Genomic DNA, 23,192 nt, shown 5'->3' with positions numbered 1-23,192 from the left:
TTGGAGGACAGAGCCCCGAGAGTGTCTCTCGACGGACACGGCGCCGATGGCGTTGATGACTTCTTCGAGACCGGAGCCTCAAGAGAGCCCCTCGACGGACACGGCGTCGATGGCGTTGACACCTTCTTGGAAGGCTTCACAGGTTCCGACGGTCTCGATGGTGTCGAGGACCGGGACCTGGATCTGGCACGGCTATGGCGATCTCCCTTGTCCGAGCAGGACCTCAAAGGCTCCCGATGATCGCGAGCCGACCGCCCGAGCCCGAAGGCGTGCGAGTGGTGGACTGAGCCCGTTCCCCGCCATCTCCTTTCGAAGGCGCGGGTGGAACTGTGCCTTGTGACCCGAAAAGAAAATCACTATCATCCGCTAGCGGAATGCATCCCATTCGGCCAGCGACGAAGACTTGGTGGGACAAGTCAACCGCCCTGAGGAGTCCTCCTCCGACGAGGATGGGGAAGGCGACCGGTGAAGGAGCTTCCTAGAATGCCTCGACGAGGCAGAGGAATGGCGGGATCCACTCCTAGACCCCCTGGATTTTCGCCGACGCGTACAGTCGCCCCTCGAGTCATCGGTTGAAAGCCCAGCGGATTTTGATTTACGGGGCTTAGACACCCTACCTACCTTCAATTTCCCCTTAGGTTCTTGCAAGGCCTTAGACGTCAGGGACTGGCAATCCTCGCAGTCGTCGGTGGTGTGGCTTTCGCCGAGGCACCAGAGGCAGATGTCGTGTGGGTCCATGATGGACATCTTCGAACCGCAGTCCCGACATTTTTTAAATCCAGACTTCGGGGTAGTAGAAGAAGATGAAGACATTGTACACGAAGAAAGAATCGAGCGCACCGAGATTCCGAAACAAACACGTTTGCAGAAAAAACTGAACTGTGGCTACGGGCGGCGTGCGTCCTATATATAACATCCGGTGACATCGACCCTCGACGGAGGCCCTCGAGGGACAACGGATCGACGCCATTGACGCAGGACGCCATCTGCCGAAAATTTTCCGAAGCAGCACAGTTGTGGACATTACCTGTCATAGATGTGGAATACGTAGGACACAATCCTCTTGAATATAAGTTACTCATCATAGTGACTACCGTACTCCTAGTCCATAGTCTACTTTCCTCCATAATGCATGGGCGTCCCTCGCTAGGGACGGGAGACCAAACCTTTTTCACCAGAAAAAACCTTCCCCTTTAAATTTAAAGGGGAGCGGCCCTGGGAGCATGCGCTCCCCTGACCCTGCCCACCGGCAAAACTCCTCAGTCCCCATTGACGCGTTGACAATATTACCATTGCCGGATGACACCAGTATTATTAGGGAGGAGGATGGTGGGGCGCATGGAGGAAAGGGGACTATGGACTAGGAGTATGTTAGCCAGTACGGTGAGTAATTTATAATTACTCCTACGTCCCGTCCCCTTTCCTCCATACTGCATGGGAAATTACAACTGAATGTAGCCCCAGGGTGGAGAGGTGACCCTCTTTAAGAAAACAAGTTCCTTAGAACCGCCTGTCTGAAAGCCATGTCTGACCTAGAGCCGGCCTCCAAACAATAGCACTTGCAGAAGGCCGAAGGGGTGGCCCAGGTGGCCGCCCTGCTGATGACCTGCTACGGGACCTGTCTCTGGAATGCGACCGCCGTGGCCTTGGCTCTGACAGTGTGGGCATGCATGTTCGCTGGAAGTGGTTTGTGCTGCCCCTCGTAGGCCTCCTTGATGACCGAAAGCATGCACCTTGGCCTTGGACTGCTTATAACCCAGCCTTGACCCCCCGAAGGTGACAAAGGGAGCGTCTAACTTGCAGAAGCTCTTGGTCCTGTCCAGATATAATTTCGGAGCGTGTCTGACATCCAAACAGTGCAAGACCCTTTTAGCATCGTCCTTAGGATCACAGAAGAAAGTAGGCAACACTATCTCCTCATTTAGATGGAAAGGGGAGACTACTTTAGGTAGGAATGTGGGGTGCGTTCTCAGGACCACCTTTTCTATGTGAAATGTAGTGTAGGGTTCTGAAGCCACCAGTCCCTGGATCTTGCTAACCCTATGCACAGACGTAACACCGACCAACAGGGCGTTTTAATGGTAACAAGCCTGATGTCCACGGATGCCATTGGTTCGAAAGTTTTGTGCGCCAGGGCGCCCAACACTACATTGAGGTCCCACACAGGGTGTGGTTTCTTAAGGGGGTGGTAGAGCCTGGTGAGGCCTACCAGATACCGTTTAACCACCGGGTTGAGGTGGAGACCTCCTCCTCAGAGTTCCTGTAGGCTCCTATGGCTGCTAGGTATGCGCTGCATGTGTCTATTTTGCACCCCTGAGTGTGCGAGGTGCGCAGAGAAGGAAAGCACACCGTCCAACATGCAAGTAAGGGGGTCGATCTCCTTAGAGTCCGCCCAGTGACAGAACCTAGTCCATTTACTCTTGTACTGGTTCCAAGTAGCATGGCTCCTAGCGCCCTGAATGTCTAGGTTAGCCTGTAACAGCCTCATATGCTTCAGTGTGGCCTGCTCAGGAACCACGCTACTAACTTCTGTGGTGCGGGGTGAATGACCCTGCCCCCCTGCTGCGAGAGAAGGTGAGCTGGGCCCAGTGGCAGGTGAATGGCAGGCCTGTCCGAGAGGCTGCGGAGCTCCGAGAACCATGGTCTCGCCAGCCACCACAGAGCTATCAGAATGATGCAGAGGTGACACGATTCTCTTATCTTGCCGAGCACCCTATGGACCAGGGGCATGGGAGGAAATGCATATGCTGTTCCACTCTATTTGGAACGCGTCGTCCAAAGAGCCTGGGCTCTGCCCCTGTCAAGACGTGAACTGCAGGCACTTTCTCTTGGACCAGGTGGCAAAGAGATCCACCCGAGGATGTCCCTATCTGCGGAAGATCCCAAGCAGGACCTGATAGTTCAATTGCCATTCGTAATTGTCCGCTCCCAGTCTGCTGAGCCTGTCCGCCTCCATGTTGGACTCCCCCAGGAGATTGTTTGCACTCTAGTAGATGTTCTCCAGGGCCCATTCCCACATGCTGACCACTAGACTGCACAGCGGAGGGGACCTGGTGCTCCCCTCCTTGTTGATGTAATACATGTTGGTGGAGTTGTCTGTTTGAATGAGGAAATACCTTATCACAAAAAAGCGGAAGGAAAGCTTCAAGAGCGAGCCAGCTAGCTTTCAGCTCCAGCCTGTTGATCTGGGCCTCCTGCTCCTGGAGGGACCAGACTCCATGGATACTGTGGTTGTCCAGCGTAGCACCCCAGCCTACCAGGGAGGAATCCGTGGTGATGGTGACCTGAGGTGCTGCCTGCCAGAAGGGCTTGCCCGTCGGCAGGTTGCAGTCCCTGGATGCCAGGTGAGGTCCGGGTGGAGAGAGGGAAGAATGCTGACAAGCTCTGCTTGGGTGCCCACTATCCCGATTCCATGAGGCTGCAAAGTGCAGCTGTAATCTCATCTTGAGTCTCATGTGGGGTACAGGCAATAGAACCGCTGCCATGATACCCAATAGATGCTGGTACCACCAGGCCAAGGTCATCTCTCGGCTGAGAAAGTGACCTGCGGCCTTCTTGAATGCCATGATCTTGGTCCTCCGAGGGGAAAACTCTCTCAGAGCTTGTGTCCCATATGAGGCCCAGAAAAGTCAGGCTCTGCGTAGGCTGCAGCTGAGACTTCTTGAGGTGGACAGAAAATCCCAGTTCGTGGAGTGTGATCATAAAGGGCAAAGGAAGTGTAGTGAACTGCCTCCGGAGATCTCGCCCCAATGAGCAAGTCGTCCAGGTACGGGTAGACATGGTGGCCTTGGGCCCTGAGGAGGGCTGCCACTGCATTCATAAGTCTGGTAAATACCCTGGGGGCTGAGTTGAAGCCGAAGGGTAGAACCTTGTATTGGAAATGGAAGCCCATGATCCTGAACCGTAGAAAAGACCGATAAGGCTGCCAAATTGGGACGTGTAGATACGAGTCCTTCAGATACAGGGAGCAGATCCAGTGTCTTCGCAATGAGCGCTGGCGTAACCATCTTGAATTTCTGAAGAGGGAGGTAGAGGTTGAGGGTGGAGAGGTCCAACACAACTCTCAGGCCAGCCTGGTTCTTCTTTTGTATGGTGAAAATCCTGGACTAGAAGCCCAAGCCTCGCTGGGAGGCTGGGACTTCTTCTACTGCGTGGCTTTCGACAAGCCAACAAATGAATTTCCACCAACAGAGTTGTTGTCCCAATCCGTGGGAGGAGAGGGAGGAATCGGCAGACAGTAAGCCGTGAACAGTACAGATAGGATCCAGGGGTCCGCGAACCTCTGACGCCAAGACTGTGCGTGAAGGGCAATGCGTGCCCCCCCACCGGAGACACGTGTATCCTTAGTGGCGCGTCATGCCTTCTTTCCCTCTGAGGCTGTTGCGGAGGAGGGGGACTGAAAGAAGCCCTTGCCCCCCCACCTTCTGCTGAACGCCCGCCCCTTGTGGGAGTGTTGATGCGTTTGGGTGTATGTCTTGGGCGTGGCCTTTGTGAGTATAGATAAAGACTTCACAGTTTGGGAACTGTCTTTCTTTTTATCTAGCTCCTCATCGGTTGTGGAATGAAAGGTCGCCACCCTCGAATGGAAGGTCCAATATGCGTTCCTGGACGTTCAGGTTCAACTTGGTAGCCCGTAGCCAGGCAGTCCTTCTCATGTCCGTGGCGATGAAGATGGCCCAGCCTGAGGTGTCAATGAGGGCCACGGTGAACTCTATGATGTTCTGCGCCACCAATTTAGCTTCTGCCAGCCCTACCTTGAAATGTGCCTGGCTCTGCACCAGAAATTCTGGAACAAAGTCCGCTATTTCCCGCCAAAGCCTCTGGTTAACGGCTGCCAGCATGGTGTACGCATTGGATTGACAAAGGTGCAGTGAGGCGTTGGAATAAACCTTCTTTCCGTAAGCCTCCAAGATAATCTCCACCTTGCCTAGAAGCGCAGAGGACGAGGTGGCCGAGGACGACTGAGGCTTGGACTAGAGTGACACTGCAGCGAACATCAAAGAGTGCGGTTGAGGGTATGCTGACAGCAAGAGTGGATCCCCCTCCAATTGCCTATACTTGGCACTGAGGAACTGATTGATAGGCTGGGCGGAATGGGGTTTAAGCCATCCATTTTTGGACAAGGCGACAACGTCCTTCTGCATCAGGATCCCGTTCTAGCCGCGGGGCGTAGAGTGAGGAACTCAACCAGGACCCCGCCTCTGGTTGTTCGATCTCGGGTTAAGGAAGCCCCAAATATTCTGCCAAACCTCCGAGCCGTTCATGGCAGGCCGAGGCAGAAGACGCCGTGTTGGGGTCCTCCTCCTTATCTATGTCCACCAGGGTGTCCGGTGGATACGGAGCGGGTGAAGGAGTGCTGTTTGCGGAGGGCTCCGGTGTAGGAACCGGAACCGGTGGCTGCTGCGGAGGTTGGTGTGGAACCGCCTAAACTGTGGGAGGCAGGGAAGCCGGAATCGAAGGGCAAGGGCAGCAGGGGTTGCACGGGGGCCTGCGATGCTGGAGGCATAGAAGGAATGACTATAGGCGGAGGGGCCAGAGGGAGCATGTCCCTGATCACATCCCGGAGGATGGCCCCCTACTGAGGAGATCGTGTGAGGAACTTTTCAAAAAACATGTCCTCACAAGCCGGTGGGGTGGCCATTGTGTCTGATGCGGTGGCCATTTTGTCAAGCTGCGAGCCAAATGCCATAGTCGTGGTGCTTGCCTTGCTGGGCCCGGCCTCCTCAAGGACTCTTGGCGGTGGAGCATGAGACCTACCCTGCACCTCAGGACAGGCCTGGCAGGCATGTTGCCCTCAGCCGCATCGCCAGTAGTGCTGCATACAGGAACCCCATCTGACATCTGTCCAGTACTAGGGCGTAGCCCCTCGAGTGTACACCTGATAAAAGAACCCTGCGGTCCCTCAGCACTGTCCCCCAGAAGGATCTAATGACCCCTCGGCCTGGCGCCTGGTAGCTGAAAAAGCCTTAATACCTGTGCTAGTGCGAGAAGCTGACTGGATCCTCCCGCTCAGGTGTTTCCTTGGGAAGGAGTCGCCCTTGCGGGGTGCGAGGGAAAAAAGCAGTCCCTACCTTTCTGGCGGCGACTTCTCAAAGAGCTCCCTCCACCGAGCTGACCTGCTCTTCGGAGCGCGTGGTGGAAGCGTGTCACAAGCGGTACATCCCTCCCAACCGTGATCCGGGTCAAGGCAACGGAGGCTAAGAGCGTGGGGGTTAGATGTAGGGGAGAGCCCTTCGCAGGCTGGACACCTGCTGAAGCACGCTGACGTCGACATGCATCGGGGAGGAGCGTGGCGCCAAATGACAGTGTACCTGATAAGACAAAAGAAAGTATCCGGGGAAGAGCGCGTGGTATAACAAGGCTGAAGGCAAACCCAGGAGCGCTGGTGAAAGCAAACCGCTCCCGTCGACATGGAAAAGGGGACCCGGGAGTGGGGCCGGTGGACGGAGTCAGGGGAGTGCACACTCCCAGGGCCGCGCCCCTGCGTGCCGCTAAATTTAAAGAAGAAGGTTTTTTCTGGTGAAAATGGTTCTGTCTCCCGTCCCTAGCGAGGGACACCCATGCATCATGGAGGAAAGGGGACGGGACGTAGAGTAATTTTGGTAACCCCGTTGAGCAACTGGAAGCATCAGTGAGCAGAAATAAAGGCTCTCAACCAGTGGGTGTAATAATGATTTAATTTCATTTCATTCTTATGCGCCTAAACAAAAGTGTTTCAAGGCGTAACCAGTCAAGGGAGGGGGGGCAAGGGAGGACAAGACAAGCGATTTTACTCGGCCTAGTGTCATTTAGATTGTAGAAATGCGCAACAAGAGGTCCAGGGGAGAGGGTACAGGGAGAAGTGCACCAAGAGCAGCAGGGCCCTGGGTTAAGTGCAAGGAAGGCTGGGACTACAGGGCACAATCCCAGACCGGAAATGCAAGATAAACCAAGCGGCTGTGCAAGCAGGCGCAGTGGGACTGGTTGGGGGGCAAGGGGGATGTCCTGTGTGACTCAGAGGACATCAAGTAGCCAGTCAAAAAATGGAGCAGGAGCAAGGGTAGGTTAGCAGGGGAGAGGGAGTGAGAAATAAGAGGCAAAAAGGAAGGTCTTGAGGAGCTTCCGGAACTTGAGGCTCAAGGCATAGAGAGGCAGGGAGGACATTGCAGAGGGAGGCACCTGCAGCGGAGAGAGATCTACCCCCATTCTCTGCTTGGAGAAGCGGCTGACTCGCAGAGAGTCTTGTGGTCCTGTTCTGGATGATTTGAGGAGGGCGTAGAGTAGAGTTAGGCAGATTGAGAAAGAGGCTGTTGTAGTAGTTCAGCCTAGAGAGAACCAGGGCTCTGTAGACCGTGAGCTTCTGGGGGAAGGTGAGAAAAGGGAAAATACCTCTGAGGAGCTGCAGCTGGAGCTGGATGTGGGCCTTCTTGGCAAGGTCTGTGATGTGTGGAGAAAAGGAGAGAGTGGAGTCGAAGATGACCCCACAGTGTTTTGCCTTGCATAAGGGTGAGGGCAGAGGGTACAAGGAGGGCAGCCAGAGTGGGAGAGGAAAAGCAGGAGCAGGGGTCCGAATGAGAAGGATATCCGTCTTACTGCCATTAAGGCAGAGATCATTAGAGGTGCACCATGCCTAAATAGCCAGTAGACAGTAAGGGATGAGCGTGGAGGAGGAGGCTGAGGGAAGCCTGAAAGAGAGCTGCGTGTCATCCGTGCAACACTGAAAGTTAGAGGAAAAGGTAGTGAACGGAAGGACCAAAGGGGCCATATAAACATTGAAGAGCCAGCGGGAGAGGATAAAGTCCTGGGGGACAACACAGGTGGAGAGAGAGAGGTGCTGGAGAGAAAGAACCAAGCTGAACCTGGGAAAATTGGTCCAGGAGGAAGGAGATCAGCTACGCCAGTGCTTAATCCGCAATGTCCAGGGTCGCGCAGTGGCGATTAATCAGGATGTTGGGGCTGACTGTGTCAAATGCAGAGGAAAGGTTGAGGAGAATGCGTTCAGAAGAAGAGCTAGGATCAAGATTAGAAAGCAGATCTTCACAGGGATGTCATTTCACCAACATGCCAGGGGTAGCGGAAGTGACATCACACGACCGTTGACCCGGATGACATCACAGGAAGTTATGCAATTTGGCCCCACCCCAAGTGACATTACAGGTAGTGATGGCAAATGACCTTCAGATTTTTTAGATGCATCTAGCACCCATGTTTCCAGGTGTTCTCATTTCAGCCAGATATAAGAACCAAGGCACAGAGGGAGGCTTGATTTGTTCACGATTACACATTTGATGAATGCCATTTTCCAGATTCGACGTGAGGTCTACATATAAAACCTACATAATACAGTATTTCTAACAGGGTAACCAAAATCTGTACCGCAGGTTATAGCTAGTGTATGAAACATCTATAGATCAATGGACAAAGAAGTATGCGTTATCTGTGGCGTTGCTGTGTTAAACAAGCCAAAAAAGCATTGACCTTGGGAGGCGTGTGCTGCACGAGCAAGGCCTGAAAATTAATCATTGACCAGGTTTCAATATCAACAAAATTCCCTGGTTATAAATGCAGATATGATTCAGCTACCACTACAATAGAAGAAACCTATTAGACTGGTCTGCGTGCACTGAGGGGAGTGCACCTGATAATGTTATCTTTGCTGGAGTATAATTCCTGGGAAAGGTTCTTTCAATAGAGCCAAGACCCCCCCCCCCCCTTCATAGTTTTTATTATCCAAGTGTAATACTGGGTGCCAGAGGACTTTAAAAAAAAAAACACCATTTAATGTAATAATTGCTGCACACATACATTCATAGCACCACACATTTATTTAAAATTGATAACACCCAGAAGTTGCTTCTCACCCTGGGACTCACTGGCAGACTTCAAGGCACGCACTGACCCTACCCCTTTGTCAGACCCAGTGGTGCCCAATGGTGTAGTACAAAATTTGACAGCTCCCCTGCAAGCCATGCTGTGGGCTCACCCCCCCTACCCCCGAGCTACTGCACGCCAAACCCGAACCGGTCCGGACCACCACGTGTGCAGAATGTCCATGATGATTATGCCGCTGCAGGGGCATGCACTACTGCAAGTGAAAGTAGTAAATATGTTTTTCAATCAAAGCTTAAATCATTAACGTAATGGAGAGAAGCGGGCGGTACCTGGTCCACAAATATACCAGCCACCAGTAGTTTTTTTTGGAGGGTGTGAATATTTGCCACAAGTATGTGATTGCGACTGAGCATAGCGAGGGAGCCTGAACTAACGAAAATGGTTTGGGGGATCCCGGGGGAATTCTTCTCCCTCACCAGAGGAAATGTTTTGAATAATGGGTTAACTGGTGCATTACACAGCACACTTTCTTGGGTAAAAGGCCAAAAATCGGTTTTGTAGGATGTAGTCAGCCCTACAGATATGGTGTGTATCGGCTACTTTTACTCACTAAAAATAGGCAAACACTTACAAAAAATAAAACATAGGGAGTAAAAATACTCCCCAACAAAAATGGACAACCGACACATCAGAGGATGCCCTTTTTCTTTCATCCACACAGCTCAACGATATGATAATGATTTGTTATTTATATAGCACCTTAATCCAAAGCGCTTTACAGAGCACATATTTACATACAATATCACCCAACTGTTGGTACTCATTTATCGACCTCAGAAAGATGAAAGGCTGAGTTGGCCTTGCCGGGATGCAAACCTGCGACCTGCAGATCATGCTCAGATCGCAGCAGCGAGTGCTCAACCCGCTGAGCTATCTTACCAGCTTGTTTGGACCAGTAGTAAACCTAAAATCTTATCTGGAGCACTGGTATAGGGTAAATCATGAATAAAAAGTACAATAGATGCAATCACCAAAAGTGCACAGGGCATTTCCCAATGCATTATCATGCTGGTCTCTGCAATACATGCCAGTATAAAGAAAATGGTATGCGGCTGTGCCATACATTTCCATGCTGGCTCCACTGACATATGCTAGTATTCCCATATAAGACCTTAATTATATTCGCTTTAAGACCTTTTTCTCTAGTTTTCTATAGTATCATTACTCGCACTAGGCACAAAAAAGTCTGCCAATATATGCCAGTACATACTCCCGTTGGTTTGGCCATTACAAGTGACATGTCACAATAGGAAAACCTGTCCAAACTGGTTCCAACATAAGCCAGACTAGACCCAAAAGAGCACTTACCTTGCTTGATTCATCATAGATGCTCAGTTAATAAAAAGCCATGCTACAGTGAACAATATAAAGGGTGCTAGACCAAAAGATCAGTCTAGTGAATTAACACTACTTATATCATGCTGGCTTTTTTAAAGATGCTGAGTAATAAATGTCATACCACAGTTTTTTTTCCTTTTTTTCTCCCTCTCCGTCCCTCACCCTCTCGCACTCACTCACACTGCATTCACCACACAGGCAACACACCAAACCCCACCTGTATGCTTGTTCACCCACCAGTCACTCACTCACACCTTCTCTTACATGCACTCATTGCATTCTCTACACAGGCACTCCTACCCACCCATAACATTCAAAAACACACCATCACATTCATACTCATTCACCCACAAGTCACTCAATCATACACCTTTTCTTACCTTCACCCATTGCATTCTCTACACAAGCACACACCCATCCACTCATTGCATTCTCTACACAGGCACACACCCACCCACACAGAACATTCAAAACCACACATCTGTTAGGCAGAATTATATGCAGTACCCTTTGGGAACACTACACACAATTAAGACTACAAGTGACAGTACAATTTTGCCTTTGGTACAAGCCTGTACTACACGGTTATAGTGGTAGTGGTAGCAGTAGCAGAGCAGCCAGACATATCTCAAGAGTAAGTGAGCAGTACAAATAGTTACAGAAAAGACAGCAATTACTATGATTCAGGCAAACACTGACTCAAGGTTTCTAAGTAAAAGAATATATATTTATTTACTCAACAGTTGTATAACATTTCGCTATTCTAAGCAAGTTAAAAATCACAATCATAAATACACCACACCACTTCTGTTAAATTCCAGACAAGTTAAGCTCACAAAATGAAGTGGGAGTAAAATGGCACTCCAGCAATTTAAAAGGGAGGGAAAGACAAAGTTTTTAGAAATTAGGCAAAACCAACAGGTAAGTACTCAGGGCAATTGAACAAGAGAGACTAAAGTCAGGAGATCAGCTAGAAAAGGCTTAGGGCCAAAGTCCATGGGTCAAGAGTCTTTTGCTGAAGATCACACAGTTCAGGGTAGTTCGCAGTAAAGTTTGTGGCACAGATTCCGGACGAGGTTGGTTGGTAGAAAAGGTAGTTCAAAGAAAAGAGAAGGACGAGCCCTCGGATTGGCAAAAGATTTAAAACACTTTTACCGCGGTTGAATGAAACGAGCAACCGGATTTGCACAGTACCTTAAAATGGAGAGGGAGCTGTAGCTGAGGCGGATGTTCCTGGTGGTTCCTGCAGGCTCACGGTTCCTGAAGTGACTGTCAGACTGACACGAAGTAGGAAGACTGGAGGGTCCTGCGCCACCCATGGGAGAAGCCAGCAGCAGAGCAAAACAATCAATAAAAGGTGCGCTCCTTAAAACCCAAGCAGGGTCCGACCTTCCTGCTATCCAGCCCACTGTAGCTCTGTACAGCGAATTCGACCGGAGAAGGGGTCCTGGCTTCTAGTTTGGGCGAACTGGTTGGTCCCACCAGCTCAAGGGAAGAGGTTTCCTGGAGGATCTTCTCTGTCGTCGGATTTGGAGATTTGGACCTGCAGCAGGGCTTCACCGGGCGGTTCAGTCGTGGTAGGGGTCCTCTTCTTCCAGTTCCTTGTTGGTTCTTTCGTTCCAGTGGCGACTCTGCTCTTCCAGTCCCAGAGACCTGCTTTTTATGCAGTTTTCCCCCATTCATACAGCCTGGCTGTCAATCACACAGCAAGGTGGCTGGCCTAGCAAGGCCAGTCCCCTTAGCCAATCAGACAAGAGTGCGACTTGGGTTACCAAGGAAACCCATGGCAGGGGTCCGAAGATCCCTCCCTCACATCCTGCTTACCTAGACTTTCAGGCGCCTTAAGGAGGGATTCTGTGCAGAAGCCCACGAAAAGACAGCGAACAAAGGAATCATCCCTGGTTTGGCACACAGAGAAAAACACGAGAAAGACTAACAAAAAGAAATGGCGAATACACCCAGCCGTAACCAAAATAACATGTATTTGGTCAAGCGGGTTTATGTTTGAGGCTAATATAATAGCCTAAAACATTACCATGTGTATATAAGATAATTGCGCTAGAAACGTTAGGGTAGATACCACTGCCACCAGCCAAGTCTTAATGTTAAGGGAGCGAAACAAGGCTCCAAGAGGCACAGACAAAAAGGGATAAGAGTTAACCCTTTCTAATACTCCATGTAAGATGGGGTATACTGGGTCTGTGGTTTAAAGTGACTATATAAAGTTAATGGCAACTTTACCTGTTTCTGGGGGGCAGCAGTGAGCCCCAGAAAAATGGAGTCAGTGGGGAAGTCTGAAAGACAACCCTGTGTCACTGCACTGAAGGTGCTGTGTAACACACACAAAAAGTGGTGCTCATGGAGTAGTTGAGGTTCCAGAGCCCAAGAACACACAAAAGGGTAAAAACACACATGGCAAAACACATGTAAGAGTGGGAAAAAGGCTCACACTCTTATCAGGTGAAAAAAGTAAATCGTAGAAATCCAGCAAAGCTGCTGAGGGACTCATTAGGTAAGGGAAATCAGCCATTTATGAGAATTCTCCCCAACAACATCACATCACTTCTCATTCACCCACCCACCAGTCACTCACACCTTCTCTTACAGCCACGCATTACATTGTCCACACAGGCACACATCCACCCAGAATATTCAAAAACTCACATCATATCTCAATCACATACATACATCTGACACGCACTTCACACATGGAAAACACATAATATTACAAAAACAAAAAGCCTTATTACCTTTTTCTTGCAGCTTCGGTCCGTCCTTCCAGGCCCCTTCGGCTCCTCTGTGCTCACAACCAGGAACCAGGAAGCTGCGAGAGCTTTCTGTTCTTTCTGATGGATGCTCATCTGGATATATTTTCCTGCTTTTCAGAACTCTCAGAAGCATTTTCTCCCAGCAGGGGGCACTCTGCAGTCCTGCATCGAGGATCCTCAAGTTGTTGGCTTTGTTACCAGACAGGACGTCAACGTCAGTACAAAAAGCATGCATGGTGACTGCCCAGTGAGCTCAGATTTAGTTTTGTCTCCCTGCACAGCCACATTAGGCATGAAAGACAAAAATAATAGACGCTCAAAGGGTTAAAGGCGAGGGTCATAAGAGACATAGGAGGAAGCACCTTAACCGTGGTGTACGGTGAGAGGGCTATGGGGAATTAGTGGCAGGAACATCCATCAGAAAGAACATTGCGTCCTCCCGCAGATTCCTCATCTTTGATGGGCACCCATAGCAGTAAGAGATCACGGAAGAAAGGAGCAGCAATTAAGTCACCATCTGTTGGAGGACAGCTCTGCCAAAACTAGACTCATAGCAGGCTGACAAATATCTTTCACAGGCAGCCGTCTTTGAAGTGCTGAGGTAGCTGCCACACCCCTAGTCGAATGTGCCCTGAAGCCCTCAGGTATTTGGCTACTCTCTCTATTGTAACACAGACACACAAAGTACAATCCATCTGGAAATGGTTTGCTTTGTCACTCTTTTGCCTGTTCTCAGACCAGTATATTCAATGAAGAGTTGGTCCTCCAGTCTGAAATGATTAATCCTGGCAATATAGAAGATCAAGAGGGTCGAATCTATGCAGTCTTTCTTCATCTTTAGAATGGTGCGGAGGTGGGTAGAAACCTGGCAAACAAATTGTTTGTGACAAATGAAACTCAGATACAGCCTTCGGAAGAAACAAAGGACGTACTACTCTAAAGAGTCACACCTTGTCTTTGGTAAAAATCGTAAAAGGTGACTTTCAAGACAAGGCCTGCAATTCACTCACTCTTCGAGCTGAAGATATAGCAACCCAGAAGGCTGTCTTCCATGCAAGAAGTCTCAAAGGGCACAAATGCATTGGCACAAATGGAGAAGCCCATAGGAATGTTAATATGAGGTTAAAGTACCATGCAGGAACCACAAAGGGAGTCTTGGTAGGAGGGGAGGGTTTGTTAGGCCTTTTTAAAATTGGACCACCAAGAGGTTCATGACATGCAAACCCTGCTCGGGTGTGCACTTAAAAATAGACAGCGCTGCTAAATAGCCATCGACGGTGCAACCTGAATACCTCGTCTTGCCAGATGAAGCAGAAAAAACATCACCTTTGAGATGTTGCATAAAAAGGGATCCACATCCTGTGCTCTGCAACAGCTGCAGAACATTTTCCAACAGCAGCGGTACAAAGCTTGTGTTGCTGGCCTCCTGCCCAAAAGTAACACCTCCATCACATCTTCCTGAAGGTCACAATCACTGTACCTTAGCCTTTCAGAAACCAGGCATGCAGGCTGATCATGTGTATTCTCGGGAGAAGAACCATAACCCTCTTCCGAGAAAGAAGGTCTGGCCACTGGGAAGTCTATGTGGAGGACAGATGGCCTTATCTAGAAGGTCCAGGTACCACGTCCTCCTGCCGAGGCTGGAGCCATCAGGAACATGGTTGCTTCGTCCCTTTCAACAACCTGATCATTTGATGAAAAAAGCAAATCTGTGGGAACGCATCGAGAAGCTGGAAATTCCAGTCCACCATGAATGCACCCCCCAGTGGTTCCTCTCGGGAGGAATCCGCTGGCTCAGAAAAGTTCACATTTCCTGTTCACACTGGAAAGGAACAGATGCACTTGGAGGGCTTCCCAGGGAGCAAATATCTCCAGAAGGACTTCCTGGCACAGCTCTCACTCGTGGGATACCGACCCCTTTGCCTGCTCAGGGCGTATGTGGTCGTATTCCCCTTCCCGGTGGGGTGAATCGCTGATAGGGAAATCTTGTTCTGTAACACCAGAACCAAAGCTGCATCTCCTCTCTGCACAAGGGGAGTTACCTACAACGTCTCGTGTTGGTGTAGTACATGGCCATTGTGTTGTCCATCACGATCAAGAAAGTGTTCCCCTGAAGAGAGGGCAAAAAAGCCATCAGCGGTAGTCTGATCGCCCTCAGCTCTAACAGGTTCATGTGTAATCTTGTTCCCAGCCTTTCAGTGACTCATCCGCAACAGTCGCTTCCGGCCACAAGTTGCAAAAAAGGTTCTCCCGCCATCACGTTTTCCCTGTGAGTCCACCACAAGAGATCCTGTGCGAGACTGCTCGGGGCTGGAATCAAGGCCTCATACTACCGGAGAACTGCAACCATTGGTATTTGAGGGCACATTGGAGCAATCTCTTTCTCAACCGGGCCTTTGGCACCAGAAAATTGCAGGATGCCATGGGACTGATCAACCGTAGGCAGTCTAGGGCTGGCAGATATTGGACGTTTTGAAGACTGGTGACGATCTGTTCGATGTGTAGAGCTTTGTCCTCAGGTGGGAAAGCCTTGCCCAAGAGAGAATCTAGAACCACGACAAAGAATTGGGAGCGTTTGTGAAGGTGTCAGTTGAGACATCTATAAATTGAGGAAGAAGCCCAGTTTCTGGAGAAGGTGGCATGTGCGATTCAGGTGAACCAGGGCTTCATCCACAGACCGCGCCCCGATTAACATATTGTCTAGGAAAAGACGTGAATCCCCCCCTTTCCTAAAAATGGCTGCCACTACCGCCAACAGTTTGGTGAAACCCCTCTGGCGGAGGTAAGCCCAAAAAGCAGAACTCAAAACTGGCAATAAGTATTGCCTGGAACGAACCTGAGTCACTTACAGTGCTTTGAGTGAATTGGCACATGAAAGTAGGTCGAATGACCCCAACCAATTCTGAATTTCCAGGGCTTGTAAGATCTCAGAATGTTACCATCTTGAACTTGTCCTTCCTGAGGAACTTGTTCAAGCATCTCCGGTCCAAGATTTGTCGCAGACCTCTGTCCTTTTTTGGGACCCAAAAGAAAAGGTTTTACCACCCCCTGTTCCGCTCCTGTACTGGTACAAGTTCTATGGCACCTTTCTCCAGAAGAGAGGAAACCTCTTTCTGGAGCAGTGGACTTGGAGCAGGAGGTGGTCTGGAAGAGCGGGGGGGGGGCAGTCTGGTGGATGATTTAAAAAGGGAAGGCAGTATCCATGAGAAACCTGCCATGCCCATGTGTCTGTGGTAGTACTGCACCATTCTGGAAATGGTGCGATAGACACCCCCTACCTTAGTGGAATGGCACAAGTCCTTAAAGAGGTTTTGCAGCAGGGGAAACATTGGGGTGCACAGACACAGAAGTGGTCCGTGTTGCTTTACCACCTCCACCTCCACCTCTTGAACGTCTGAAGAATATTCTCTGACCTTGACGGGAAGGGACTTGTTTTCCCTTTTGACCATAGTTATAATACCAAAATGGTTTACCCTTAACTGGGAGGCTGCCTTACCGCCACCCCTAGGGACTTTGCTGCAACTTCTCCAGGCTATCATCTGCCTTTGGCCCAAACACATGCAACCCATCAAAAGGCAGATGGAGTAGTTTTGCTAGCACATCCTGCGCAAAACACGATTTCCGTTAACAGGCCAATCTCCTTGTGACTGAACTTCTTGCCATAGCCCTTACAACACAATCAGCTGTGTCAAGTCCCAATTGTAGTATAGCATCTTCTCCATTCTCTACACTATTTAAAAACCCCTCCCTCATTTCCCCCCACTGTCGCCTCAGAAACAACAGATCATAAAGGATTCATGTATTTAGCAAGTGCACAAAAGGCATTTACTGCCTTAAGGGCCATGCTCTAAAACGAAAATACTTTTTTGGCCAGATTATCATACCTTTTATCATCCCTATGCGGGGGCAAAGAGGGGTAGCAGCTCGCCTAAGCGCTTACAGTAGCAGTTTGCACCACCAGGCTGTCATGTGTGGGATGTCTGGTAAGGTATTCAGCATTGGAGGGAGGTGGCTTGTACTTCCCTGCAAAATCCTTATGAACAGCTTGGCCTAGGCAGGGATTTGTCAACAGCTCCAATAAAGGATTTTCTATGCATAGAGGAAAGAGGACGGGCTCATAATGTGTACCCTTGTCCAAAATGTCTGTAAGGTGGTGTCCAGTCAAAGTTACGAATACAAAGTTTCGAAATGCAATATGTTCGAAACAAAAGGATAGAATAAAAAATGTTCGAATGCCTTTTCTTGTAAAGTATTTCATTTTTGTTTTGGTTTCGTATAGGAAAAATGTGTGGTATTTCTCCCCAATAAACGGGTGTTTGGGGGCCCCCCCCCCCAAAAAAAAAACAAAAAAAAACAGGCATTCGCAATTTTTTTTTTTAGATCCTTTTGGTTCGAAAGTATTGCATTCGATCCTTTTGTATTCAAACCTTTCACTATAAACCCTGTTAGGTCACATTCCACAGTTTCTGTTGCAGGGGTGGCTTCCTACTGGGAAGGGCCACAAGGATGAACCTCTGTAGAGCACAGAATGCTTTGGGAACGGTGAATACTCTGGAGGGGGCGCACGCCCAGATTGCTTTAGACTCAGAAAAAGCCTATTTTTATCCGGCCGATTAATATCCTGACAATATATCCTGCATCCGGCTGCTATTCACCAAAAATAGCTTCATATGTGCTTTCCGAAGGATCCCTCAGTGGAATGGGCACCCTGACAAGGTGAAGGAGGACCAATCTACTCTTGTCTGGAACATTGACCGGCGCGAAGAACACCTAGGTCCGGGTCGCCATCTTGCTGGAACTTTTGAATGGAGACCGACCACATACTGGGACACACGTGGAGCCCCACAGGAACGTCAGAGAGAACCTTGCGGTCTGTGTGCGCTGCCCATCTCGGACTTCGTAGCCCATCAACTTTCCCAGCGGACACATGCTGCGTCCCCTGCTGCCTCTCCCGAGCTAGAGACATCAGAGGCACTGTGAGGGACGACCCCCCTCCAAGTTGGCTGCATTGTGAAACGCCCTGCGTGAGACAAGGGGACACGATCCACACAGGTGAGGAGTAGTACGGTCTGGCGAAGAGTCGGCGGAGGAGCGATCCCTCACCCATACACTGACTACAACAGCAAACTTATATGAGAGCCGGACCAGAGGGGGACCATGCGCAAGCAGTCGGAAATCCCACTATGCAGATTGAGGGATGAAACAGTTGCGCAGGGCATGAAGTCAAGCACAACAGATGCTGACAAACAAAAGTAAAGAAAATGTCCGCCATCGACAGACCACTACAAACAGCAAACAAAACAATAGTAAGAAAAATGTACACCCAATCGAACGGGACCCCAGGCTGGCCCCAAAAAGGCAACACACACTGCGGAACACCCGGCAGGCGCCTGACCAGTGAGAGACACTAAAGAGGAATTGGGCGCGACAACTGCCGAGAAAATTGGGGACACATTCATTGCAGCCAACCAGTCGACCACTCACAAAAATGGTGAAATGCCAACAGAAGATGGAAACATACATTGGCGTTAAGCCAAAAACGTCCAAGCAAGCCCATGACCAACATGAAGGGGACCCAGGAACACCAGCAGAGACAGGTTGTGTGACCCTGGAGAATCTCATGACAGCTATTCAAGAGACATGGAAGGCACTGCAGACCAGAAACCAAGAAGTAGGGGTGGACGTATCGTTGGTGCGAGCAGACCTAGGGAAAGTAAACGAAAGAGTGGCATCAGCGGAACAGCGGATGAGTGACTTGGAGGATGTGGTGGAAACCATGCGCAACAAAATCCAGGGCCTTGTGGGGGCAACAAGAACCCTCGAAGATAGAGGGGAGGACGCTGAAGGACGCTCTAGAAGATGCAATATACGGGTGGTGGGAGTACCGGAGCGAATGGAGAGGGACAGCACAGAACTCTTCGTGGAGAAGATAACACTGGAAACACTTTGGCCCCGCGGCCTCTCCAAACTGTTCATGGCGGAGAGAGCACATAGGGTGCCCGGTCGCACTCCACCTTCAGGAGCACCACCCCAAGCCATAATAGCCAAACTGCTTAACTTCAGAGGCTGGGATGCGATCCATCCTGCAAAAGGCTTGGAAGCTGGGTAATATACAGCTGGAGAATGCACATATCCTGATATACCCAGACTTTACGCAAGAGGCGATCCATTGACTCAGTAAAAAGGAGACTCCGGGAACACGGCTTTCGATACATGATGTTTTTCCTGGCCAAACTGAAGGTGCTGGTGACAACCAGTCACATTTCTTCCTCACGCCCAATGAAACCTGGACCTGGATAGCATCCAAGTATGGTAGGACCGCCAACATAGAAAGGCGGAACGGAAGAGAGCACCAAACACGATAAGGAACTATAGACATAAGCAACATAGACATAAGTTTAATGGAAGCAACAAAGGGAAGAGAAGAGACAAGGGAGAGAAGAAAAGATAAAGACTAGCAGCAGACAACGGGGAACTTTTCTCGGAATGGAAGACAAAACACTAAACCATGGAGGAAAACGAGGAGGAGCATCAGAGCCTAAAGCCAACGTGAAAGGCCAAGCCCCTAACTGCGACCCCTTCAACCTTGCCGACACAAGTGAGACCGAAGGGCTGAGCAGTCCAAACAGTATCTTTTTTCTTGATGTTTGGTGACGGAGCTCCATCACAGTTTAAGGCAGGAACTAGAAAGATGTGGGAAGGGGACAATCAAATCAAACGGACAATCAAAAAGGGGGTAATCGGGAGGGGAGAGGGGAAAATGAGTAGAGGGGACAGCACAAACCAATGGAGGACAGCAGACCATCAACAGATTAGTGACAGACACATGATAGATACAACCAAGGAGTGACCCATTGCTTGGAAGTAAGGGTAGCCAATCTTAGTAGTAAGGGGGCGCATTTAGGAAAACATAAGGGAAATTAGGGCAACCCCAATAGAGGGGAAGGCTTGTGGGAACGACACAAAAAACAACCTGAATGTCAATTAAACCTGGAACAACCTTGGTCTGGGCAAGAGATCTAAACGCTCCCAAGTCCTGCAATTCCTACGGAGACATGGTATCCAAATCGCATTACTGCAGGAGACGCACTTGATTGAAGCAGATCTCAAGGTTCTGCAGAGGAGTTGGGGAGGCACAGTAGTGGGAACTTCACATTCATCATATTCATGTTAATTTGGGTAGACGCCAAAGTACCATTACAGCTGGAGACTACCAAGGGAGAAAATGAAGGGCGCACATTTATTATACAGGGCACATTAGAGGGACACAGTTTATGAATAGTAAATATGTATGCACCCAACACGGATAATTAAGACTACATCCAAAATGTAGGTGAGTTATTAGGCAGAGAAAGACTGGATATTCTCCTTTGGGGGAGGGGGGACTTTAAATTGATACCTAGACCCAAACATAGACCGGACAGGAACAGGCACCTACCAACGGCCCCGCTCAACAGGCTCCCTTAATAGGATGGTGCAGGAATTGGACTTGCAGGAACTATGGAGAGGTTCACATGGAGATGAGAGGGAATATTCATTTTACTCACCGGTGCACGGGACAACTTCTCATTTGAACTACCTATTCACAGGCACTGTGGGCACACATAGATTTTCCCGGACAGAATACTTAGGGAAGGTGATCTCCGACCACGCTTCACTGGTCACGGTGCTACAGATAGGATGTCGCCGCCCAGCAATACCAACTTGGAAATTGGGAGTAGAACAGCTCAAAGACAGAGCTTTTAATACAACCCTAAGGGAAGAGATTGTCTCCTTTCTGAAGGATAAGGAGGGATCGGTAGACAAAGTGGGTGTCCTGTGGGATGCCCTTAAGGTAAAAGTGAGAGGGGTGTGCATATCAAAAGTAGTGGGAATTAAGAAGACCCTGTCCCGGAAGCTGAAGGAGTCGGAGGATGCAATTAGAGGACGGGATATTGACTTGGGGAAGGGGAAAGAGGTGGGGCAAGACCTGGCAGACACTATCAAGACCCATGCTTCTTGTCAAGAAGCCCTAACCAAATTCGACCAGGATCGCTACACCAAAAAGGTACATGGGGAGGGAGATAAAGTGGGTCGGCTCCTAGCATGGTTGATCCCTAAAAAACTTCTAAGAGGAGTAATCACACAAATCAATGACAATAGGGAATCTAGAGTAACCACACAGCAACAGATCAACAGGGTTTCTCAGGAATACTACATGTCACTGTACACAAGCCAGGGAAAATATTCAGAAAAAGAGGCTTCGGACCTGCTAGGCAAGCATGCCCAAATTGATGGCACTCCAGAGGGAAATGCTGGAAGCATCCATAGAGGAAATAGAATGGGCATTAAAAACAATGCAGAAAGGGAAGTCCCCGGGGACAGGCGGCCTACCAGTACAATATTATCTACAATACGCTGATATATTGCTTCCAGTATTACAAAGAGGCTATAAGGAGGCTTTCACTCAGGGAGTTTTCCCCGAATCAATGGGAGAAGCACTGATTACAGTTATCCGGAAGCCCACGAAAGGACCCAACCCACTGTGGATCATACAGACCCATATCACTCTTGAATGTCGATACAAAAATACTGGGAAAGATAATAGCACTGCAATTAGAAAAAGCTGTCATTAACATCATACACCCGGACCAATGCGGCTTCGTAGGGGGGCGAAATACTTAAATGAACATCAGGAGACTGCATTTCATAATGCCACATGTCCGTCACTCAGAAGAGGAATTAGCCTTGAAGGCCTTAGATGCAATCAAGGCCTTTGATTCTGTGGAGTGGAAATGGTTAGTTAGGATCCTTGAAGACATAGGGATGGGCCCCCGAATGCAACAGTGGATCCAATTACTGTATGCCAACCCCCAGGCAAGGGTTAAAATGGGCGATTGGATATCGGGGAAATGGACACTAGAGAAAGGCACCAGACAAGGATGCCTGGCATCGCTAATATTATTCGCCCTCGCACTAGAACCTCTGGCCGGATACTTAAGACACTATATACAAGAGACGGGGGTCAGAGTTTGCGACAAAATGCATAATATATCATTGTACGCAGATGATGCGTTGATCTAAGTGAGCAACCCCAGGGTTAACGTACAATAATACTAGGGGTATTGGCCAATTTCAGAAAGCTGTCGGGCTATATTCTGAATGAAGAAAAATCCCTGGTCTTCCCTCTGGGGTAATGAGCACACGATCAGTGGACTCGCTCCCACACCGGGGGATTCGCTGGGAGCCGGAATCCTTCCGTTACTTGGGAATCACTATTTTCCACAAACTGGTGCAAACATTTGAATTTAACATGTGGAGAGCATGTCCAGTATAAAAAGCTTTGCCAAACCCTACTAATCTCTCTGATGGGGAAAATAGCCTTATGTAAAATGGTGATACTGCCTAGGTTATTGTATTACTTTATCAACATCCCATATAAGATCAAGAAAATATTCTTTAAGATGCTAGATACCTATGTAGGGGAACTGCTTTGGGGGTCAAATAGGCAGAGAGTGGCGTTAACCACTCTGCAAAGGTCATACACGGAAGGGGGACTTACATTGCCAGATTATGAGGAATATTATGCAGCATCCCAATTGCAAACAGTTTCCAACTGGGTGGATACACCAGAAGGAGACCTGAAACGCTTACTGGGGGATTTTCCTACGAATAGGAAAGAGATTGAACTATTATGGGACCCGATGGCAACAAAATTATGGTATCTATATATAGGAAGGGAAATTGATGCCATTCCAAGAATGGCACCAACGGTATGACATGCCCGAAGGGGCTTTCTTAAGTTATGCCCGAATCGTGAAGAAAATAGCTGATCTGTGGGAGGAATCTCAAACAGAACCAGAGAATAGCTCCGTGATGGGAATCTACGTGATCCGACCACGGCTGATTTGCCCGCGGCCGGAAAGTTTGCATGAGAAAGTGCGAACCACCAAAAGTTTGCACCTTTCTCATGCGAACACGCGTACATACCCACACCCGCACCCACAACACACACATGACACACCCCCCACCCACACCCTCAACACACCCCTACCCACACCCCAACATAAACAAACCCCATTACCTTTTTCTTCACACTGAATCCCTGCAGCGCCAGTTCCCGTTCACTTCCGTAATCGGGAACCGGCGCTGCAGGTTCCTTCTTTTTTTTTCCCTTTTCTTTTATGGGGGATGTAGGGGTTTCCCCCAAACCCCCCGCTCACTATACTCTGAAGT

The 23,192-nt window shown here is 49.4% G+C and overlaps 1 protein-coding gene across 4 annotated transcripts in view; it reads right to left on the bottom strand.

The window, feature by feature from the left end:
• ANKIB1 (ankyrin repeat and IBR domain containing 1) overlaps nucleotides 1-23,192 on the bottom strand; it is a 2,153,692-nt gene that overhangs the window by 666,286 nt on the left and 1,464,214 nt on the right. The gene's annotated exons all lie outside the window — the stretch shown is intronic.

This window comes from Ambystoma mexicanum, chromosome 2q (genome assembly GCF_040938575.1).
Source record: "Ambystoma mexicanum isolate Mex_15411 chromosome 2q, UKY_AmexF1_1, whole genome shotgun sequence".
NCBI lineage: Eukaryota > Metazoa > Chordata > Amphibia > Caudata > Ambystomatidae > Ambystoma > Ambystoma mexicanum.
The sequence above is the reverse complement of the archived record's forward strand: the minus strand, read 5'-3'. Positions and strand labels throughout refer to the sequence as shown.